Source organism: Cupressus sempervirens, chromosome 7, assembly GCF_028749045.1.
Source record: "Cupressus sempervirens isolate cs-2001-9-10 chromosome 7, ASM2874904v1, whole genome shotgun sequence".
Lineage (NCBI taxonomy): Eukaryota > Viridiplantae > Streptophyta > Pinopsida > Cupressales > Cupressaceae > Cupressus > Cupressus sempervirens.
The window spans coordinates 869,645,017-869,670,141 of record NC_143124.1 but is presented as its reverse complement, the minus strand read 5'-3'; the positions used below and the strand labels follow the sequence as shown (position 1 = coordinate 869,670,141).

The following is a 25,125-nucleotide window of genomic DNA, read 5'->3' as shown; positions in this document are numbered from 1 at the left end:
ACAATGTTGTCTACATGACAACTCATATGAATATGTAAACTCCTAGGTGTCTACAAGACAACTAATATGAAAATGCATTAAGCTAAGTAAACTTAAGTAAAGTGTAAAATAGTAAATAATTTGTTACACTAACACCCCCCCTTAAGTGAAACTTAGGGAAATGCACTTAAGCTCACAAAAGCTAGATAATAATGCAAAATGGGTCCCAAATACTAGACCATGTTAGGTACCCATGTACAAACTACAAATGCAAAAAATATGCAATGGAATCCATCATAAAGTGAAGAAAGAGGGAAAACCACATAGGAAAAACCCCCTCCAAAAAGAGAGATAATTACAATAAGAGAAAATGAGAGAGAAGAAGACCTCATGTGAGGAAAATATTTCTCCCATAAAAAAAGAAGAGAGAAGTCAAGTGACCCCCCTTGTTGATATATCATGCACCCTCAAGAGATCTTGCAAATGGATATACTTGACCTCAGTGAAGGGTTTGGTGAAGATGTTTGCAACCTACCTTGTTGTAGGACTATACCTCAACTCAATGACCTACTCTTGTATCAGGTCTCTAATGTAGTGCATATGAACCTCAATGTGTTTGGTCTGTTGATGTTGAACTAGATGTTTTGAGATCTCTATAGCACTTTGATTATCACAATGAATGACTCTAGAGTGTGGAATGCTAAACCAAAACTCCTTTAGGATATGTCATAGCCATATAGCCTTTGTAGTTGTAGTAATGACCCCTCGATACTCAACCTCAATCAAAGAAAGAGAAATACTATTTTGCTTCTTACTTTGCCAATAAATGGGGTTATAACCAAGATCAAACATGTAATCTATAGTTCACTTATGAGAATCAAGATCTCCTAAATAATCTGAGTCTATGTAGCCAATCAACTAAAGTCCAATACTTGTTGCATAGTGTATCCCATGTGTATGTGTACCATATATGTAGTGCAAGATGCATTTAGTGGCCTTCTAATGAAGCTCATGTGGCTCTTGCATGAAGCAAGAAACCATGCCAAATGCAAAAGCTATATTTGGGCATGCATGTGTCAAATAGATGAGACTCCCAACCAACTGTCTCTACAATGTAGGATCAACAAGTGGAGTAGAAAACTTGGCCTCTAATTCAAGACTTGAAAGAAAGGGAGTAGGCACAAGCTTGCAATCACTCACATGAAACTAAGAAAGTAAATCAAGAGCATATTTAGGTTGAGAAAGTGTGATCTTGACTGAAGACTGTGTGATCTCAATACTAAGGAAATAATGAAGTAAACCCAAGTTTGTCATAGCAAATATGTCATGTACATAAGTCTTAAAACTAGAAATGATGGATGAAGTACTACCTATAATGATCAAATTATCTACATAAAGCACAAGTATCAAGTGTGATTCATCCCTCTAAAGAATGTAGACATTCAAATCTAAATGACACCTAGTGCATCCTACTGAGAGTAGGAAGGAATCCATCTTGGCATACCAAGCCCTAGTTGCCTGCTTAAGGCCATAGATAGACTTCCTCAACCTATAAACCATAGTAGAATCTTGTATGAACCCTTGTGGCTACTCCATTGAGGAAAGCACTCTTCACATCCATCTGATGTATAACCCAGCCATGAGTTGTAACAATAGCTAGTGTCAAACCAATGGAGTTCATCTTAGCTACTGATACAAAGGTCTCAGTATAGTCAATACTAGGAACTTATGAGAAATTTTTGGCAACAAGTCTAGCCTTATACTTATCCACACTTCCATCCACTACAAACTTGGTCTAATAGATCCACTTACATCAAACCAAATTTCTTCCCTTAGGAAGAGGAACTAAGTCCCAAGTGTTGTTTTTCATCAAGGAGTTATACTCTTCCTCCATAGCCTTGTCCCATTCAGGAACCCATGATGCTTCCTTAAAGGATTGTGGATCTGAAGCAATGGTTATATATGCATGTGGAAATTATTTTTTTGTGCCCTTGTCCTCTGAGTATCTGAAGGATTCCCCACCAATGAACTTGCTAAATCAAGTTTTTGTTTTGCGCAATGAGGTGTAGAAGAAGAAGAAGGAATATCCTCAACTATTTTTGGACCCTGCAAAGGTGGTGTCTTGCAAGTCAAATTTGAAGGAATATAATCTTGAAGGAATATAATCTTCCAAGTCATTATTATAACTATCATCACTTTCCATGAAGGAGGAAAGAGGAGTTGAATGAGCCAAACTTGGACAGGTCTCTTCAAAATGAATACTCTCAAATAAAATTTTATTGGGCAAATATTCTGGCCAGACAATTTCATTTTTTGATAGTTTGGCACCAGAAATAATTGGGCTAAGGGTTATTACACCAAAGGCATTGAGCTTATTGATGTAGTATTGGATGTTGTGTGCAAGGAGGTTGTAGAATTGTGACTGCCTGCTAGGATTTTAGGTGTGCTATTCACTTGGAGGAGGAACCAACTTTGGAATGGGGACACTTCTTATATCAAAGATTAGAGAGGAGTATCTAGATTGTATGATGCTCACCTTCTCTATGTTTCCTTCTCTCAAAGTGTTAGACATGGTTGTGGAGCCCTACAACGTGATACTATCAGTGTACATTTTGGTGAAGAATTTTGATGAGTGTATGGTCCTGGACAATGAGACACTTGATGAAATTTGCTTTATGAATCTTAAGATTACTATGTCAAGCTTTGGAGATTTGAACCACTTGATCTTAGCCACAATGAGCAGAGTGACATGTTGCCTTTAGTTCCTTGGTCAACTGAACTTAGATATGAGAAAGTTGGTTGTGAATCCTTAACTTCTTCATGGTGGGTTTTTTCCCATTGACCTCCCATGGGTCACAACTATACCAGGCACTAATTGTGCCAGAGTTGACTTAGCATACGTGGGACTCTAGGAACATGATGTGTTTCACTGATCCCTGAAACAAGCATTATCTGATTGCCTCAACCATGTTCCATGGGAAGATGAGAACCAAGAAAGTGGATGGGAAGATGATGAATGTGAAAAAAAAGAACTCCTCTTATTTCATGGAATGGATCCCCAAAAATTTGAAGTCCTCTACTTATGAAATCCCTCACATGGGCCTCAAAATGGCTTCCACCTTCATTGGTAACTCTATCTCCATCTAGGAGATGGTCAAATGTGCAAGTGAGTAGTTCACTGCTATGTTCACGAGAAAGGTTTTCTTGTATTGGTACATTGGAGAGGTTATGGATGAGATGGAGTTCACTAAGGTTGAGAGCAACATGAATGATTTGGTCTTTGAGTACATGTAATACTAGGATGCCACTACTAACGATGAAGGGGAGTATGATGATGAAGAAGAATAGGGAACATGACCATTTTTTGTCCTAATCTACTATCATTCTATGCTAATGCTTCCATGATGGGCATAATTGAGGGCTCATGCTCATCTCTCTATAATGGAGGTGTCTATTTAGTTTGGATCATATATGAGGATGGAGCTCAACAGATATACTAGTATTGACCTTGGATCAATTGTGATTCAAGCACCTAATGCTATCAATTGTGTCAATCTCAATGTCAATATAATCAAGTTGGGCCTACCACAATATTTGGAGTGATCTATACAAAATAATGTGGTGCTAATCACTGTGAGGGGGAACTACAGGATTCATAAATGCAAATCCAATGCCACCCGATAGATTCCATACATGGATGTCACTTTCTGGATTGGATTGCTAGGATGAACAATCTCCATTGGGCAGATTGAGATACGAGTCTCAAAGTGAGCTTGATAGAGGTGAGCGAAATCCAACTAGATTAGACAATGTGAGACGCTGATGCGATTACTGTCAAAGCTATTGATTCAAAAAATGATTTCATATATAAATATTATGCAGTGACTAGATCAAAGTCTCTTCTTACCATAGAGAATATGCTCTATGCAATGAAAAATGTACATAGGCCAATTTGGCCTTGCCTCACAAGAAATTATGCTCCACAAGAAATTATGATTGTACAATAATAATGAAGGTAAAATAATTTTGCTCCCCCAGATTACGAATAATGTAGAACAAAATTATGATGGAAAAAATGCAAATCTAAGAAAAAAATTTAAAATAGTTTTTGTAATATAAAAACCTCAAATATATACCACCAAATTATAGATATTTTTTCTACGTTGGATGTGTTACCATACTGCGGCTTGCTTGGTAATCCTCCAAATTAGAAAATTGGGCTTCCAAGTATGATTTGAAAAAAAAACTTGTCTAGATTTGGATTTTGCCTAATATAGGAAAATTTGTTAGAACGACCACATGGATGCAATGTTGAAGTCTTCTTTGGCTCGAGATACTCCCAATTGATTACTAATCTCAGATGTTAATCATGGCCCTCTAAGATTTTAAGCAATGATGCTCTCTAATGGCTAGCAAATGTACACTCCTATGGTTCTGATATCATGTACGAATTTTCCTAAGGCAATGATGCAACACCAAGATCTAGAAGCACAAGAGATAGCACAAGAGAGACAAGAGATGATCAAATGAGAATCTAAATAATGATCAAATTGATAATGGATGAATATGTCATAGTAGTACCTGTATATAAAGGCAACTAATATATCTAGGAATCATACAAGAGATAAGCATAACAACTAATCACATGTCCATCAAGAGTGGATTATCCTCCATGGAGCATGAATGTATGTGCAACAATGAGAGTATAAGAATACAAAGGTGTATCTAATAAAGAGATGTAGTAAACAACATGTGCTCAATTGGAGTGCAAACTACAGTGTTGTCTACATGAAAACTCATATGAATATGCAAACTCCTAGGTGTCTACAAGACAACTAATATGAAAATGCATTAAGCTAAGTAAACTTAAGTAAAGTGTAAATAGTAAATACTTATTTACACCAACAATCATAAAACTTAGACTAATAATATCACAGAGTTGATTGAAGAGATTGAGGATAAGAAAAAAAGAACAAGCCATCCCCATATCAAATGTAGCTACTAGTGGTTGATTGAGCCCAACATAGGGGATAATGCAATGGGTCCCCAAGAAACAATCTTTTAAGGAAACAATAAAATAAAAGGTTAAAACAAATAAACACAAGTCAAGGAGACCAAAAGAACAACCAATTTGAACACTCAAGTTTGATGGTTCCAAATGCAAAGTAGGATCTAGAGTAGGTATTGAGCTACTTAATCCTAAAGGTAGGTCTTTTTATATTGCATATCATTTGTAATTCATGTGTATTAACAATGTTGTAAAATAAAAAGCCTTGATACACAGATTCCTCTTCACACTAGGAAAGGATGTCAAAGCTTTTATAGTTGAAGGAGACTCCCAACTTGTAATTCAACAAGTCAAATCAATGTATTCTTAAAACGAAAAAAGATTTTTGGCTTACTATAAGAGAGTTTGGGACTTGATGGAATATTTTGAAGCACTAAATGACAAATCGATTTAGAGAAAAAAGAAATTTAGTAGCTGATGCACTTGTAATCTCTGCTAGTGCACTACAACCCATGAAAAGAACAAAACTCAAAGTATTCTCAATGGAACTTGAAGCTACCTCATCTATCCCTTATAATAGTACTAACTTCTAAGTCTTTCAAGATTACCAACACATTTTGGAATTCATCATTTGTAAGATTTGTTCGAAGGATAAGAAATTGATGACACACTTGACAACGAACCTAAAAATGGATAAATTGGAATACAAAGATGGGATCATAAATCTAAAAACTAATACTATTCCTAATGGGATGGTGGATTTAAAACATATCTTTGACCAAGATGAATTCATACACCAAAAAAGAACCTCTAAAGAAAAGAAAGTTGAAGAATGCAACTCTTATAACCTAGGTGTTGACGACGACCTTAAAATGGTAAAAAATAGAAGGGCATGTAAGTCTTAGGAGAGAGTAGATATACTCCAGCTACTCACATAATATAAATATGTCATCATGTGGAGTTAGGAGGAGCTCAGGATGTATGATCTTGACATTATCACTCATGATATTTCTTTGAAGCTTGATGCTAAGCATTTTATCTAGAGACAAAGGTTGATAAATCCCATTATTGAACCCTTAATAATGAGATAAGCTCAAAATTTACTAGATGCAAAGATTATTTTCCCAATTTGACACTCTACCTAGATCACCAACCTAGTACCTATACAAAAAATATCAGAGAGAATCATCTTTGCATAGACTTTCAAAATTTGAATCAAGCATCTCAAAAATATAACTTCTCATTGCTTTCACTTAATAAAGTACTACATATTGTAAATGGATCTATGATGATGTCTTGTCTAGATGGATACTCAGAATATTACCAAGTAATGGTAGGCAAAGAAGACAGATTGAAGACAACATTCACCACAAAATGGGGGACATTTTCTTACATAAGGATGCCATTTGATTTAATCAATGTAGGAGCTACATTTCAAGGAGCAATGAATGAAGCATTTAAGGGGTTGGTAAATAAACACATAGTTATTTATATGGATGACCTCATGGTGTTTTCAAAAGAAAGGAGCACCCGTATTTCTGATCTGAAACAAGTTTTCAATCATTGTAGGAAAATGGCATATATCTTAACCCAAAGAAATGTTCATTCAAAGTTACAAAAGGGAAGCTCTTGGGCCACATCATCTATGAAATAGGTATTTCAATTGATCTTGAAAGGATAGAAGCAATTCTAAAGTTCTTGCCTCTTCATAGTCACAAAGAGCTTAAGTCTTTCTTCGAGAAGATTAACTTTGCATGAAAATTCATTAATGGGTTCACTAAAAAAGTTCACCCCCTCAATGATTTACTAAAGAAAGGAGAAAAGATTGATTGGGTTCCTGAAGTCAAGAAATCTTTTGAAGATATCAAAGTGGCTATTTATACTACCCTAGTACTTGTGAGTCTTGATTATCAATGACTTTTCAAAGTCTATTCTTTCACTTCAAAACATTCATGTGTAGGTATCGTCAAACAAAAGAAAGACAAAGAAGACGAAAGACCCATCACATTTATGAGTTTCCCATTAAAAAATGCAGAGTTAAATTATCCCAATCTGGATAAACAATCAACTGCCCTAGTAAAAGTGATCAAGAAATGTTTGCACTATATACCTAAGAGTAAGGTATATGCCATCATATCAGACCATGCACTCAAATAATTGCTACTACAAAATGAGTTATGGGAAAGAAGAGGAAAATAGATGGCCATATTACAAGAATTTGATTTAGAAATTCAACCAATGAAACTAGTTAGGGGACAAGGGATAAAAAAGATGATAAAAAAAAATGAAGAACAAAACATGGTATCTCAAATGGACACTGCAAAAGGGGTAATCAAAGATGCTTTGTACCAATATATTGTATTCTACCTATTGCAAAATTAATACCCTCAATGGATGAACGGTTCCCAACGTAGATGATTGAAAAATAAATGTGAGTCCTATATGCTTCAAGACAGAAAACTCTACAAGAAAAACTATGAGGGAATTTAGTTGAAATGTTTAGGTCATGAAGAAGCAAGAGAAGTAATAGAAAAATACCATGAAAAGTATGAGACTAGACATATATCAATGGAGGTCACATCCCTTCAAATTCCAAGGCCTAGATACTTTTGGCCTACCATTTTCAAGGACACATATGGACATGTGTGTTCTTGTCACATTTGCTAAGCAAGTGCCAATAGGGAATAAAACCTAACCATGTCATTGCAACTAGTATTTGAGCTTTTCCCCTTCAACAAGTGGGGGTGGATTTCATCAAGTCCATAAACCCACCATAATCTATGGGACATGTGTTTATTCTAACACCTATAGATTACTTTACATGATAGACTGAAGCTAAAACTTTGAGGAATTGTACAAAAAAAGTGGTCACTAACTTCCTAAAAGATCAACACATTGTGATTAGATTTGGGATGTCGTTCTTTCTGGTTTGTGATAATGGGTCATCTTTTGCATCAATATTTCTTACTCAATTAGAATTGGAGAATTAGGTCATAATGGATGGATATGGTTAGAATAAAGAATGCTTTGGGGACATCCCTGTATTTACTAGTCTATAGCCAAGAACCAATATTCCTGCTCAACCTCAATATTCTAGTACTAAAATTTATGAGGGGATACACTAAGGATACCAACAAGGTCCAAATTAAATTAATAAATTTTTTATAATTGGACAACAAAAGGACAACATCATTAGAACATATGTCAAAACATCATTCAACAAGAGAGCTACGATCTGATCTTTCAAAATTTTAGACCCTATTCTTGTGTGGGACAAGGCTAAAGAAAAACTAGGCAGTCATACCAAGGTTCAAATCTTGTAGATCGGTCCTTATTAGATTGCATAGATTTTGGGGGAAAATACTCTTAGTCTAATTACTTTACAAGGGGAAATGGTTCCATTTCTAGTTAATGGCTAGTTAATGAAACATTATTGAAGCCTAAATAAGAAAATGTACCACCAAAGAAAGTTAACTTTTAAAAAAATCAATTAAAAAAAAGTGTTTTTTCTTTAAGCTGTGTGTTTTCTTTAAGCTATGTGTGATAGAATTACAAGTAAAAAAGATAAACTACTAAGAGGGTGGGGGGTGAATCAATAGTTAAAACCTGAATTAATAGATAAAATTGAAATTACAAGCAAAACATATATATCTAAAACATGTAAAAACACAAGGAAGCACACATTTGACACCTAATATGATTACCCAAAAACCCTCCAAATGAGAAGGTAAACTTGGGGTGGGGATGACACCTGCAATTCTTCACTACTACAGCAACAAAGTGTCATCAATTAAAGTTACAATGATTTGACCATGAGACATGATCTTCCCTATGAAAGGCCTACCTTATTAAAGGTTTACAAGGACTATGAAGTCCTACCTTGTTAGAGGATTTCAACAACCTGTTAGAAGTGTGCCTAGCTAAAGGACTTTAGAACATTCACTTGGAATGTCACTCTATTAAAGGATTTACAATAGTTTGTTAGGACTACTCTTCTTAGGAGATTTAACTAAAATCACTTGTTAGGATGTTTCAGCATAAATCTTGTGATTAGCTCTGGTAGCTTGATTAAAGATCAATTCCATACAGTGTCCTTGATCCTCTCTGATTTGATATGTCAATGCTATATCTTCTATCCTTTTTTCTTCTCAAAATGATTCTACAATTAACTCTCTACAACTTCTAAGTCTCGATAAATGCTCTGCTTTTTGCATGCAAACATCACTATTCTTCTCCTTCAATTCCTTATGCACTCACTCTATGAAGTTTAGGGTTTTTTCCTCCTTAAGAAGAAGAAGACTTAGGGTTAGGTATGAATCTATGGCTGAGATTTATCCATTTTTTTGCTTAATCCTTCCCCCTTTTTTGATTGGTTGCATGTAATTGCATAGGGAATCCACATACAGATTCGTCCTTATCTTCAAAAGATCATATCCTATCCTTAGGTCAGCTGAAAACTAGTGTACATAGTTGTTTGTGAAATCACAAACAAATATGTCCAATCTATATTGCTTGGCACATACTATAATTTTTTCTCTGACTCAACACCTAAACTACTTGGCATCTACTATTTTCTCGACACTTGAATCACTCGATATGTATTGTCTACTTGGCACATCAGTGACTCGGCACTCATTACAAAGTGGCACAGTCTATATTTACATATCATACTCAACATACATTACTAGTTTAGTATGAACATAGTGAATGTATTAAGTGTGTTGACACTCAGTTGTCAAAACCAATCTGAGATCAACAATCTCCCCCTTTGACATGAGTGTAAAAAACACTTAACTTTACATAATCAATCTAACCTTCTTGAGTATAATATATTTACAACTTGGCTTATATACAAAAATTCAAAAATTTCAAAATTCTATAATAGACTATATACCTCAAAATTTGTAACTCCCCCTGAGTTAATGTGCCTGTATTGTCAAAAATTTGTTCTCCATTATGAGTAATTCTATCTCTTGCTGATACTCTTTGTCTTCAAATATGTTGATACTCTTTATTTGATATGCTCTATTTTTTCTCTTCTATTTGCTCCCTTTGTGTTTTCTCCCCCTATGGTTTACCTTTATCTTATAACTCCCCCCTTTTTTTATCTCCCTCTTTGCACAATTATCTCCCCCTTTTTGACACTTATGTCAAAGGGTCTATACATTGATTTTGTATTTGTCCAAGAAAGACTTGTGGACCTCCATTACTATTTTTAGAGCAGCATCCCAATTGTCACATGTAACATCTTGTGACTTTATTTGGATAGGTATCTCTACTTCAAGGTGAACTAGGCTATCTAATGTTGAAAGATTTGGATCTTTCTTCATCAAAGTCTTTGCATATTATAGTCCCTTGTGGAGTATCTCCATGTGAGGGGTAAGGGAGGCTTGAATGTTAATTAACTTGGCTCTTATATTAGCCTTTTCTGCTATTAATACAAATAGTTGACTTTGTGACTGAAGAAATGAATGAATGCGCTTCTCACTTTGAGTTGAGTTCCAAGGTAGTTGCATACCTAAGATTTTCAATTTGCTCTCCACACTCAAAAATGAGAATATGTTCTCAAGTACCTTCTTCATTGTCTCAATTTTTGTAGCCAATTGTACTTGTGCCAGTGCATGACTAGATATTTTCTCATTGAATTTTCCTTGAAATTTTCTTTCTATCCATTCCATAAGTTTTGCATTTGTATCTTGTTCTTCATCATTCACCTAGTCCACAATATCTGATAGCTATTCTAATATTGGCTTTGATTCCTCAGGTGTAGGCAAACTAAAATCATCTAAGAAAATGTCTTTTATTTCCTACAATGCTTGCCTCTGTGTATACTCCTTTCTGAGTATTTCTTTATTTTTCTTCTTTTCCAAGGCTTGTTGCATTAAGCCTATTTGTTCCAAAGTAATGATTGCATAATCATATTTAGGTATCACTATTTCTTCATCTAAAGTTACATCTTTATAGTGAATTACCTTAGAAACCTTGGATGAACTGGAGCTTGGTGCTAAGATTTGCAGTGGTACAACTTTAGTGCTCAGCTCCTGAAGGACTTTTGTAGGAGTACCAGGTGTTGGTCATGTTACTAATGCTTGAGTGACCTCTTGCTCTTTCTCCTTTGGTATGTCCTTTTCTTCAGATCTACCTTGACCTATTACTATTTTCTTACTTGTACCTTGTATCTGTGCATTAGGTTGAACATTGGCTATTTCTTCTTCTTTTTCTTCTGTTGCAGTCTATGTTTGTTCAGCTCTAACAATAGTGTCATCCTTTGTAGATGTTTCTTCTGATGTTTTCATTAAAGGTTGAGAACTGGTAGCTAAAGGGATAGAAAAAGGTGATTCTTGTGTGTTCACATTATCCCTTGTAATGTTAGCTACTACCTTTTGAAGTTCATCAACACTGACCAATACTAAATTCTCACACAATCTAGTTTGCAGTGTGGATTGGTCAAGGATCATCTTTAGGTCTTTTGTAGTTAAGGGGTTGATGTTCTAAGCTAAGATGTTAGGAACATCCTTTACAATTATAGTGTTTGCAGGGATGCTTATATCATGTGGATGGCTCATGCTCAACATTTTTGTGTCTTGCACACTTTATTCTTCCTACTACTCTTCAGCTGTAGCCATCTCATTTGTCTTCTTTTATGTCTCCTCCATATTAGTATCATCTTTTCGTCTTGTTGTTTCATCTTCCTTGTCTCCCTTTTCATCTCCATTGTTTCTTCCCTCAAAGATATCCTCTTCTCCGTCTTTAACTATTGTCAAACCATATATTAAATTCCACATTTGAGTGGAATTCTTCACGACATCCTCAATATTATTCTGGAGTATGTTGAATGCCCTATATTTAGGTGCAAATCTGCTACCATACTTCTTATTTTTCATGACAATTTGACCTTTTGTCACATCTAGGATTACTGTGCTAGTGTGGATTCCCTTATTTCTTTCTCTAGGTTTAAGTAGTAATGCCACTTATTTTCAACAATTATATACAACTCCTTTGGCATTGTATTGTCTAGTTCAAGTGGAGTATTCTTGAACTTAGACATCACTGCATAAATTGATTCTTCAATTAGATTTTTCTCTATTCTACCAAGTTTTCCAAAATCAATATTCTTTAAGCTTGTCATATCTACATTATCCTTAATATTATCACAGATATTTTCAATATTATATTTAGGTGTATGACTTACCACTCTAAATTGATTTGTATCTTCAGACTCTATCTTTTCATCATCTATTTCTAGTTGTGCAATGTATTTTCTCCTTTGTTTCTTCAGCATTGAGCCCGCTTTTTTAGTAGCCTTTGTTTTCTCTTTTGCTTGCTCTTTGGCCTTTTGAGTAGTAGCCCTTGTACTTTCCTTGGTTTTTGGTGCTATTGGCTTTTCTAGACTGGGCTTCATAGTTTTCTTTCCTTTTGGTTTAGCCACAGGCTGAGCCTTGGCCTTTCTCTTCTTTGGTGCTAATGGCATTGGTGTTTCTTTGATTTCCTCTTCCTTGATACCTTCTTCTTCTTGGTCCTCACCCATGACTTGGGTCAAAACTAGATGTTCTTGAGGTTGAACCTCTTCTTCTTCATTCTCTTCATCATTTTCTTCTTCCTCATCACCTGCTTCCTCACCAAATTTTGCTTTCAATTTCTTTACTAATTTGTCTTTGTTTTTCAATGTAGAAGCTATCTTCAATTCCATTTCAACTTTAGATCTCATTACATCATAGTTACCAAATATCTTGGTTGTTTTTTCAATCTCCTCTACTAGGAGTGTACAATGATAGCTGATGCTTCATCAACATTGATCTCATATCCTAGGGGTCTTATCTATCTAACCCTAGGTATAGTAGCCTATATATAATTGTAATCAATATCTACAAGGAAACATATGTCCTTATAGTGTTGTTATACTAGTGAAATTGGTATCCTCAATCTTTGCTTCATGGATTTCTTGAAGTCTTCAAAATAACTTGTCATAATTGACTCAAAGTTTTATCCCATTTGCTCAATATACTCATTAATTTGGATAGCCACTGATTTGTTGATCTTCCATCCAACTTTTCCAAAAGATGGGAATTCATTTTGTACATAGAAGAATATGCGCACAAGTATTGATCCAAATTTACATTGTGCATTTTTTGTCTTTCTAATGACACCTATGTTTTCATTTATTTGCTATAATTGAAGTTTTCCAAGATCATAATTATGATCTTTCTTGACAATTTTGTAACCAACATTGAATGCTATGCAGGGCACACTGTTTAACCTACTTGACTGATAGAACTTGTGAGAGATAACCCTGACAACAAAATCAAGTAAAGGATCTATAATGGTATCTATGGTCATTCCACATTTATTCCATTTAGCACCTATGTTCTTCTCAATTGCCTCTTTGGAGTCACTACGTAGTATCTTTGGCCAATCTAGGGTTGGATAACCAGTCTCCCTATGAACAATCCTTTTTGAAATCTTGATAGGTCCACCCTCTAACCATAGACATCCATCATGAATTCTACTCAGAACTATTTTTATCCATTTAGTTTTGAAAACTGTGGGAAAATCTAGGGCACAGGTCAAACCCTTCCTCTCTACAATCTTAAATTCTTCCTTCAAGACTCCATTTTCACACAATTTATCATATGCTTGTCTTATCTCCATGTCACCTATGCCTCCTACTTTGTAGTTGTAACTTTTTTGCACATCTTGTACCATTATGACTTTAGGCGGAATCATAGGTAATGCACTTGATAGATCTTGTTTATAAGCAATGTCTGGGATGGCCTTGAAATTTGGTTGTTTAACCTCATTGCTAACTAATTGAACCTCAAAAGCTTCTTTCTCATTTTTATTCTTTGAACTAGAGGCCATTTTATCAAACTAGGGTTTATCAAATTTTAAATTGTGCAACTCGGCTTATGAAGAAATATACCTTTAAGACTCGATGAACTAGTGTTTGATAATTTCTAGAATCCTTGCAAATTCTTCAAACTGGTCTATGAATCACTTCTTCACTCTGCTCGTTCTTGCTTTGAATTTGTAATGACAAAAAAATAGGTGTTCAAATCGATCTTATACACTTCAAAACTTCACATTTAATGCTTGGTACGTGTACAACTATAAAACTCAACATCAATATAATTACTATTTCATTCGACATCTATAGAGACTTCCTTCTCTCAACAGCTACTACAAACTCAGCTCTAACTATCTTTGATCAGTAGCTTGGCATTAACTAGTTTTTCACTCGGTATACAAAAAAGACTTTTCATACTCGAAAACAACATGAAAACTTGAATATTTAATCTTGGATTTTCACAACTTTTTGCATCTTAATTCATGCTAATGTAATCATTTTAGTGCTATTTTCTTTTGGAACTGATGTATAATGCAACACACTCTAATTATCAGTCCCACATACCTCTTATTTGCTTAGTTTGATGTGGTATGACCACTTGACCCATTGGGTGAAGTGATCCCTTGTATATTTGATGTACTACCAACATCTTTCTTCTTGCATGTCTTGTTCATCTCATTCCTAATGTCTTCAACATTTACCTTGCCTTTACCTTTATCAAATTCAAAACTTGGTGCCTTAGATCTCGTTGGACAATGCTTGCTGATGTGACTAGTCTTGTGATAGCTGAAACATGTGTATTAACTCAACCATCTCTTGTAGTTACTAATGAAGTGAGTCCTAATGCAGTTTTTAGGTACATGTCCATATTCCTAACAATAGTGACAACTATATCTTGTATTGTAATCCCAGTTATAGAAGTTTTCATAACTTCTTACCTTTGTTGGCTTGCTTGATGACCATGTTGGCTTGGATCTACATTCAAAGGCTCTATGTCCATACTTTTGATAATTGTAATAGTGTCTTTCAAATTTTGGTGCATGTATGGTTCTGGTTCTACATTCATGTGCTTGATGACCTTGATTGTTGCACTTGTGATAGCGAGTCATGTTCTTTGGCTTAGCATTTTGATTTGCATTCTTGCTCCTGCACAGATTAGCTGTATGTCCTTTCTTACCACAATTATGACAAGTAGGTTTGGAATTCTTACCTTTATTGTTCCTTTCCTCAACAGGTTTGGATGATTCTCCTTCTTTAGTGCTTGTGTAGCCCAATCCTGATGTATCTCTGCTAGATCTAGGGGATTTCAGCAATATCTCAAAGTTCTTGATGGCTTCATTTGGCTTGTTGAAACTTTCAACAAATTTATTTTCTCTTTTTAGGTCATTATATAGTTGTTCATTTTGTAGCTTCAAAGTGGTTATTTCAATGTCATTGACATTCAACTTATGATAAGCATTAATCATTTTTCTTAAGGTGTCTAATTACATGTTTGAAATCTTGGATAGCCCTGTTGACTCTTCTTCCAATCTATTTTCCAAAATTCTTTTGTCTTCTTCAATCATGGCCTTGTCTTCTATAGCTTTCTTCTTTTGTTCAATTACCTTACATAATAGTATAGCTTGTGATTCTTGCTCCAACTTGAGATTTATGATCTCTTCAGCTTGTTCTCTACTCTTTTCCATCAGATCTGCAATTGTTGCATTGAATTTACTGGAGTCACCATTTGCAAATAGCTTTGTGGTGTCAATCTCTTTGTATTGTGTGTCATTTTCTACTATAGCAATCTCTTTCCTTCTCTTCAAGGAACTCTTCAAAGCATCTTTGGCTTCATTCAATTGATGTAGTATGAGATGTATCTCAATCTCATAGTTCTCAATGGTCTTTCCCAACTTGTAGACTTCCATTTCAAGATCTTTCCCCTAATCTGCAAAGCTTCTTATTCTGAGAACTTAGCTTTGATACCAATTGATTGAATTGCAATTAGGAAAGGTAAACTATTGGGGGGGGGGGGGGGGGGGGTGGGGGGTTGAATCAGTAGTCAAAATATGAACTCATAAAACTTTTCATGACTCATTCATCTCATGCATTCAATAGATAAACTTGAAATGACATGCAAAGCATATACATCTAAAACATGTAAACACACAAGCAATCACACATTTGACACCTAATATGGTTACCTAGAAGCCCTCCAAATGAGAAGGTAAAATTGGGGTGGGGATGACACCCATAATTCTTCACTATTGCAACAATAAAGTATCACCAATTAAGGTTACAATGATTTGACCATGAGACATGATCTACCATATGAAAGGGCTACCCTGTTAAGTGCTCATAAGGACTGTTATTTCCCACCTTGTTAGAGGATTTGAACACCCTATTAGAAGTGTGTTTGGCTAAAGGACTCCATAACATTCACTTGGAAAGTCACCTTGTTAAATGATTCATAACAGTCTGTTAGGACTACTCTGCTTATGAGATTTAACTAAAATCACCTATTAGGATGTTTCAACATAGATCTTGTGATTAGCTCTAGTAGCCTAATTAAGGATCAAATCCATATAGTGTCCTTTCTTATCCTCTCTAATATGATATGTCAATGCTATATCTTCTATCCTTTGTTCTTCTCAAACCAATTCTACAATTCACTCTCTACAACTTCTATGCCTCCATGAATGCTCTACTTTTCATATGCAAACTTCATTATTCTTCTTCTTCAATTCTTTATGTGCTCACTTTATGAAGTTTAGGGTTTCATCCTCATTAAGAAGACTAGAAGACTTAGGGTTAGGTATGAATCTACGACCGAGATTCATCCTTTTTGCTACTTAATTCTTCCCCTTTTTTTGATTGGCTACATGTAATTGCATAGGGAATCCGCATATAGATTCGTCCTTATCTTCAAAAGATCATATTTTATCCTTAGGTTAGCTGAAAAATGTTTACATAGCTATTTGTGCAATCACAAACAAATATGTCCAATCTATGTTGCTCGACACTTGAAGTTACTGATGCTCGACACATACTATAATTTTGTCTCTGACTTAGCACCTAAACTGCTTAACATCTGCTATTTGCTCAGGACTTGAATCACTCGACATGTATTGTCTACTTGGCACTTAAGTGACTCAGCACATGTGTGACTCGACACTCATTGCAACTCGGCACAGTCTGTATTTATATATCATACTTGACATACATTTGTAGTTCAATATGAACTTAGTGAATGTTTTAAGTGTGTTGACGCTCAATTGTCAAAACTAATCTGAGATCAACGATATGCTTACTTTAGGTTATTTTACAGTCTGGGGTTAATGTGTAATCAAGATTGCCTTTCAATTGGTCTCAATTTTAGAAGAGGTATTTCTTCATGAAAGCATTCAAATAACTTTTTTTCTTGTACATACTAAATACAAGTATTACTTACAGAAGAAAGAAGACTTCTAGCCTTAAAATTAGAATCAAGATTGATCACTCTCAACACTTTATAAATTTAAGAAATTAACCATCCAAGTTTTCTTCAAAATTAAGGTGGACGGTAGAAAAGGAAAATTCTAACTTACTAGTTCAGATGAAGGGCCTCCCTAGAGACCTGTAAAGATCACTATTTGGTATGTGAGTTTCTCAAAAGTTCATTACAAGAGGAACACGAGAGTTACCAAACTAGAAACAAATCCAAAAGGGGAACACCAATGAATTGCCACACAATTTAAATGTGACCAAGGTTAAAAAGAGGAATAATAAAGAAAATTAGAATGGTGTCACATAAAAGATTCTAGATACTTGCAAGGGTATTCAAATACAGAGCTAGCACATCATAATCACTAGCCTATTTTACATAAACAAAAGACTTCAAGGAAGAATCAATTGGAAACATGTGAGCTCCATGAAGAAAGCTAAAGGGTTATCAAAGATTCAAAGACAAGAAAAAAATTACTCATTAAGAGCCTCCTGAATGAATTCTCTCATCTGGTCATGTAGTGATTGATAATAGGCTTATGAGGATTTCTAATGTCTATTCTAATTATCAAAAGATTGTTCCATGTTGCTAGACATTCACAATAAGTGGCATCTAGAGATGTCAACAGGAATTGAGACACTGAACACACATTGCGTGTAAAAATTGGAGAGTTCGAGTTTCTAGTTTTCAAGTACTTAAAAGACACCAGTGACATCTAGAATCAATTTGTAGATTTAAATGAGTAGAAAAATTTCTTTCTGATGAACAAATGCCTTTGTCATTTCTTCCTCTTGTCAGGGCTATTTTTTGGGTTCCACAACACATACCCTATTTTTTCTTTGGAAATGGGGAACCCCCTTTTTTGGTTCACAAAAGTTCATTCCTTAGAATAGGGTATCTACAAGGTGCCTTGGAGAGTGGAAAATTTGTAGTTCAGGTTTAGGAGTCTAGTTAGCTAGTGCCATTTTAACCTCTAGCACTATTATACTAATGTTTATCTTTTTCTAGGTCATCATGGAATCCTCATCATCCATAGCACACAAAATTACCATGGTATTTCATGTGCATATTCAACACAAGCACCTTGGGAATTTAGATAGAAGAACTAGAAGGAGTTCAAGTCTATGAGAATGTGGGACTATAAAGAGGGCATAAATCATCAAAAAGATCAAGAATAAGTACACAAGAGTGTTCCTAGATCTCATTTGAGAAAAAAACTAGAAATCATTTTCAAAATTAAGAATTTTAAAATTTTGAGTAAATTGAGCACCTTGCACACTTCCCTAAAGGCGTGTAGGTGCACAAGTACATAGGTGCACAATTTGATGATTTGGTGAATGAATCATCTTTAAAGGTGTATAGGTGTGCATATCCAAAATATCTAAAGGCCCTAGAGGTCCCCAATATTACCATGACTTCCTTTTCTTCTACAACAACTAAGATCACACTCAAACCTATGACTTTCAAGTTCCTAGAAGTTCCCAAGAAGTCACACTTCATGATTTCCATAGGGAAGTGAGGGAAAAGTATAAAGCTTTGGACTTGTTTAGATCATCAAGAAATCACCTTCACCATCCAAAAGTTTAAAAGAGAACATCCACATGAAATTTTGGTTGAAGGTCAACAAGACCTAGAAGATGGTAACTAAAAATCGTAGAGTTGGAAAAAATCTCACTTTGGAAAATTGTGGAGTTAGAGAAATTCTCACTCTTGGAAAATTGTGTAGTTATAAAAATTCACTCTTAAAAAATTGTTGAGTTAGAAAAAATTCTCACTTTGGAAAATTATGTAGTTAGAATTTTTTTTGTCAATTTTGGTCCTATCACCTAGAGGTGTGGTTTTCCAAATGTGTGCTTTTTCCAAGGTTTTGTTTTTAGAAGGTGCACCAAATCAAGTGGTGTGTCAATTTTTTTGAAGATGAAGTTGTGCATTGATAGTTAACTGAAAATTTCTATTTTTAAGCATTCCATGCACTAGAAACATGTTTTGACAGTAGCTCAACTCCTAAGAACACCTAGAGAAGGTCAAGCTTGCATTTTTAGAAGTTCCAGTGACTCCTAGATCATTGCATGGCTTCTATCTTTTTATCTTCATCTTCTTTTATTATTTTAAGTCATGTAAAGGGTCACATACCCATTAATTGATATAAACAAGGGTAGAGACCTACTTGGCACCATTTAGAGAGTCAATTTGTATATAATTAGATTTATTTTATTAGTTTTTGTTGGTAATATAACTAAGGAGAATGATATAGTGTTTTCATTTATGGAAACATATATATCATAATGAGAAGGCATAGTTTATAGACAAAGGTCTCATAGTCTAAGACATAAAATTGTCTAAGTATTAGATAACTTTACTAGTAGTACAGAGACAACTTTGAAAAATGTGCACTCTATTGAGACATTTGGCACATGCAAACTTGGATACAGATAGTATAGAGTGTCATGATGATGTGTGCAAGAGCGCAGTATGGTACAAATAATATGACATCAAATATAATAGTTTTATTAGTAAAGGTAGTGAACAAAGTAGAATAGAGCACATCAACTATGTGGTATTTATAGGTTAAGGAATTTTTTTGTGAAAAAATAATTACTTAACTAATTAGTAATGACATCCTAGATGCTTTGATTAGCTAAAAAGAGGTTTGAAGGGGACTTGAAACTCCAAACAAAAAGTAACAAAGATATGAACTGATTTTATAGGGACCAATGACTCAAAGTTTCAAAGTAAAATTTGAAGGCTAGTTTTACAAGGACCAACTATCAAGTCTAGCTGGTCTTACATAGACCAACAACCAAAATAATTCAACTAAACTAGCAGAGGTCAAAAGACCAGAAATAGACAAAAACTTAAACCAATTCTTTAATAGCTCTAGTAATAGAAGAACCTAACAAAGTGACCTTTTTGAGAGAACCATGAATGCTCTTCATAGGGATATAGAGGTCAACTTTATTGGTACTTTTTTTGGTGTGCCTGCTCAGACCACCATCTAACATCAGAGCATGGCCAATCGAAGTCACTTCATCCATAGAGGCTTTCCCAATTGACGTAGCAACAACTAGGATGGATGAAGTAACACCCTACATTCCCATTTCACCGTCCTTTATCATATTCTTGAGGGAGGCTTCATACTCCTAAAGTTTAGTTGGGATGTTCCCAACCAAAGCTTTCAACTCTATCCATTTCTTGCATTCCTCAAACAACTTCGCCTGTAACCTTATGGTCTTTTCCTACAAGGAAGAAACATAAACATGGAGTTTTTAAATTTCATTGTACATCCAATTGTCCAACTATGACATCCTAGATGTTAACCCTATGTTACAAATAATTAGTTTTGTATTATGCCAAGAGTGTGAATGCTTGAAGGCCAACAGGGAAAGTTTTGTAAAAAAGAAAGTTATAAGTAAAAGATTGAATTATGTGAAGTAGTGTGGTAATATGAGTAATATGTGACTGATGAATATGATATGAGAACTTATGTGAAGGCTATGTGAGGTATATGTGATGCGAATTCTGATGTATGATCAAAGATATGTGAAGTAAAATAGACAACAATAAAGAGGTTTTGTATCTATCTCTTTTTATATAAGAACTACATTGTATGATTGTATGTTTGGGTAGTGAGATCATCTTGCATACATTATGTAATATCAACACCTAAAAGGGTTGAAGAAAATCCTAATAGGGTTGAGGCTTTTAACATGGCCTAGTCCTCTAACAAGGATCGAGATACTATATGTAATTCATAGAATCCTCATAGGGTCAATATCCTTAACCAAATTCTTTTTTTTAGTGGATCATTTTGTGGTTACCATCCCCACTGAGGTTTTCCCTTGGCCAAGGTTTCCCCAGTTAACAAAATATGGTGTTATGAGCTCTTCATGTATATGGTTATATTTACTATTCAACATTGTTGGTTTACTTTTAGATGCATGTTATAAAGTAATTAACAATATTCAATTGTGGGCAAAATATTGTAGAATATTGATCCCCCCTCTTAGTATTGCCTATTTATAATAATTGGAATCAGAGCATAGATACTTTGAAGAGGCTTAACAACTTGAGTAAGATCCTCATGGATATGTAATAGTTAAAGAGGAATCTTGAAGAATCCCTTGAATAGATTGATCTTCTTACTAAAGTTTGAGATAACCTATATGAAAGGTATAAAGATGCAAAAGACTACATTGGAAAAATAAAAGATAAGATTTATCATCTTAACTCTAGAAGAGAACCTAAAGAGTAGACAAATGACAATAATGAGGTGGAAACCTTAAAGAAAGACAATAAGATTTTGAAACATGAGTTTAAGATTTTTGAACTAAAACTGAGTCTAAAGAAAGATGATAGCAAGATTGAGTCATATCTAAAATTTGAGAATACAGATCTAAGATGCCATCTTACAAAAGTGACATTTGAACTAGATTCTATCAAAATAGAGCATGCGAAACTCTAGAAGTACAATATTATGGTGAAGGGAGAATTGACCTAGGAAAAGAAACAATAAGAGAAGCTATATTCCAGTAGTGATAAAATTGATGAACACCTAATCTATTAGAGATCTTCTTATGATAAGACATATCTTGGATATCTCATTGGAGAAAAATAAGTGAAGAAATATGAAGCTAGATTAGATTATGTTGTTGAAATCCCTGAACCTAAGAACAATGGTTAGAATAAAATTGAGTTGAGTAAGTCTGAAGAAGCATCTAACAAAGTTAAGCAAGTTAACTTGAGAAATGTGATGAACCTGAACAAACAGAGAAAGTTGAACCACCTAAAGAGGTAAGATATGAATTCAAAGGTAGATGATTTATATGTAATGAAGTTTGTCATATGAGGAGAGAGTGTACAGATAAGTCTTTCAAACCGGTTACTAATTTCTAATTTTTTATAATTCTCATGGTTTTGGACATAAAGAAGTAGATTGTAGGAAACCTAAGTTTGATAGTCATAATAGTAATAGTAGAATGTTTTGGGATACTAAGTGAAAGAAGGAAATCCTCAAGAAAATATAATGAAGGAGGAAAAGTTAATGGAACAAGGAGAAATATTGTGTGTTACAAGTGTTAAAACTTTGGACACATTGCAAGGAATTGTAGAGCACTAGTCAATTAGACTTGACCTAATTAGAGAAGGAGCACACTTGTATGTAAATTATGCAATAACTTTGGTTACATTGCAAGATTTTTTAGAATGGATATGAGGAACATCAATAGGATTCAAAACTTCAAAAGGAAAAAAAAAACAAAATTGACAAAAGGAATGACAATAGCAATAGCAGTGAGAAAGATGACCTCAAGGAGCATGTTGAAGAACTCAAGGAAGTATTTGTGAAGGAAAAAGATCCATCAAGTTCACATGTGGTATTAGAAGACCAATATTTTGATGCAGCTGATGAGAAATTGAAGTTAAACATTGTGAGTGATTCGTCTTATTTGAATTAAGAACTTTCCCATTGAAGATAGAGTACCATTAAGACAGAATAGAGAAGATCAAGTTAGAAGTTGTGAAGTTGGTAGAAGGAAAAGAAGATCATAGGGAAGCATTGGTTAAGATCACAAGTCAATTGAACATTGCATGAAGATGTATGAATGGAAATAAGTTTACTGATATTCAGAAACAACTTTTTGCAGACTAAGTAGTTGTGCAATCCATGCAAAGTTCAATTTGAAAGAATTTAAAGGATGCAAATACTAGATTGTATGTACCATTTGATCATGTGAATATTTAAGAATCATTTGAGAGTAATTTGACATCGAGTTGAAGGAAAATTAAAGTGTGAAGTAAGGAAGCCCTAGTTATTCATGAATCAGGTATTCTTTGAATTTATGGTTAAAATCTTCAAAAGATTATTGAATCAAAGTGATGGAAAATCCTACTATAAGTGATGTTAATGAGGGACCACAATACAAGTTCAAGAAACACTCGTTGTGTCCTTGGAAGATGATCATTTGGGAACATTTTCACAAGTTTTTTCAAATGCATTGCGAATAAAGGATGTAAGGGAATACATTCCCTACAAATTTGATACTATGACAATGATATTCATAAGGATTTGGACTTGGTATGTAAAAATGATTTTTATTTTGAAAAAGGTTTTTAACACCTAGAAGAATTGAATATTATCAGGCACATGTTCTATACAAAGTTTGATAACCATGAGTGGACCGGAATAATTTTGAGTAGAATTCATGAGGGAATGTTTTGGGTAGAAGAAATCCCTATCATGATTGACAATGATATGATTCATAGATTCACTAGATTAAGTAATGAAGGTAGAAATCCAATAAATGAAAAAAATGTGAAGGAAATGGTTGAAACCAATTTGAACACCAAGTCAGATGGAAGAAATGTGAGAATTGATTTGATTAAGGAGGATGATGTAAGAATCATCAGAAAAATTTTATGATACAAGATGAACCATAGTTCAAGGTTAAAATTTGTATCTATTGGGTTCATCCAACCAAAATACCTAATGATATTGAAAAAGGAAAAGATTATTCTGTGTGAAATTGTGAAGCAACAATTCCTTGACAACATTGAGAAACTAAAGAGGAAAGAGAAAGAAAATGCAGTATTCAGGTTTGAATCACTAACTCACCTACTCTTTCAAGTTATTAGAAAGTTTATGAGAATGCTAGATTATGAATGGAATGAGAAAAAATGCACAATGTATTTTATCACTTATCATCACAAAAGATAGTTAGAGGAAAGAATTGTTGAAGATATAACTAAGATGATGAAGAGTTTCCAATATAAAATGAAGAAGAGATTCAAAATCCCTCCATCAATGGTAGAGAAGTACAAGGATGACATATGTTTCATGGCTGAAACTGATGTCACATGTATGGAAGTAGTAGAATATAGAGTCAAATTCATAGATCCTATGGGCTATGAAATGAGAGAAGATCTAATAGAAATCTATGAGAAGATCATCCTACAGTCTGATAGGGGTGAGGAACTCCATAGATGCGGTAATTTTGATGAAAAGATGTGAGAAGTTCACAATAAACAATATAGGAAAGACAAGAAGAAGGTAGATAAAATGAAAGAAACAATTTTGAAGCCATTTGGTATGACTAGAGAGGAATTCAATGAAGTTAAAAGTATTTCCTTGGAAATGAAGGCAAGTGGAAAAACAAAAGTACTTGTAGTGACACACCTTATAGTGGCAGGACCTATAGAAGTGTTGAGATAATGGGTGTTGCACACATTGCATAATATTGTTATATTTTATTATTTTATTTTATTATGTAATGTTGTACCTAGATGGACGTGCAACATGTAAAGATTCCCATGGAATATTCTTGATGAGTTGTATTGTAACATTGTGAAAATATTTCATGTAATTATTTAATATTGGGGAAAAGAATTAAATGCCCAATATTAAATGTGGGGTCAGTGGGTTAGGTAGCACATGATTTTAGCACATGGTTTATGTAATACCACTTGGTGGTTTTGTGAGACTTGCTACTATATAAGTAGCCACAAGGGTAGTTGTTGTAGAGAGAGTGACAAGGAGAAAACAAAAGGCAAGAGTCGAGCAGGACAAGGCTTGACAGGTTAGCCAAGGGAGCATTTGTGAAGGTTGGAAGCATGGCATGGGATGTGTGGATTCATGCTTGTTCACATAGTTTGCTCGGTTGTGGCTATGGCCATGAAGGCTTCCATGTTTGTATGGCAATGGTATTTTTGCTGAATAATACATGGTGATGGATGCTTTTGGAGGCTAGATTTTTTCCCTCAATGAGGGTTTCCCAGGGTATATCTTGTGTCACAATTTTGTGGGTATGTTGTCTATTCTCTTGCATGTGGATTTTA

General features: G+C 34.4%; 1 pseudogene; it reads left to right on the top strand.

Annotated features, from left to right (window-relative positions):
• The first annotated feature begins 2,233 nt into the window (after positions 1–2,233).
• Positions 2,234–4,509, top strand: LOC149550222 (tubulin beta-1 chain-like; annotated as a pseudogene).
• Positions 4,510–25,125: the final 20,616 nt, after the last annotated feature.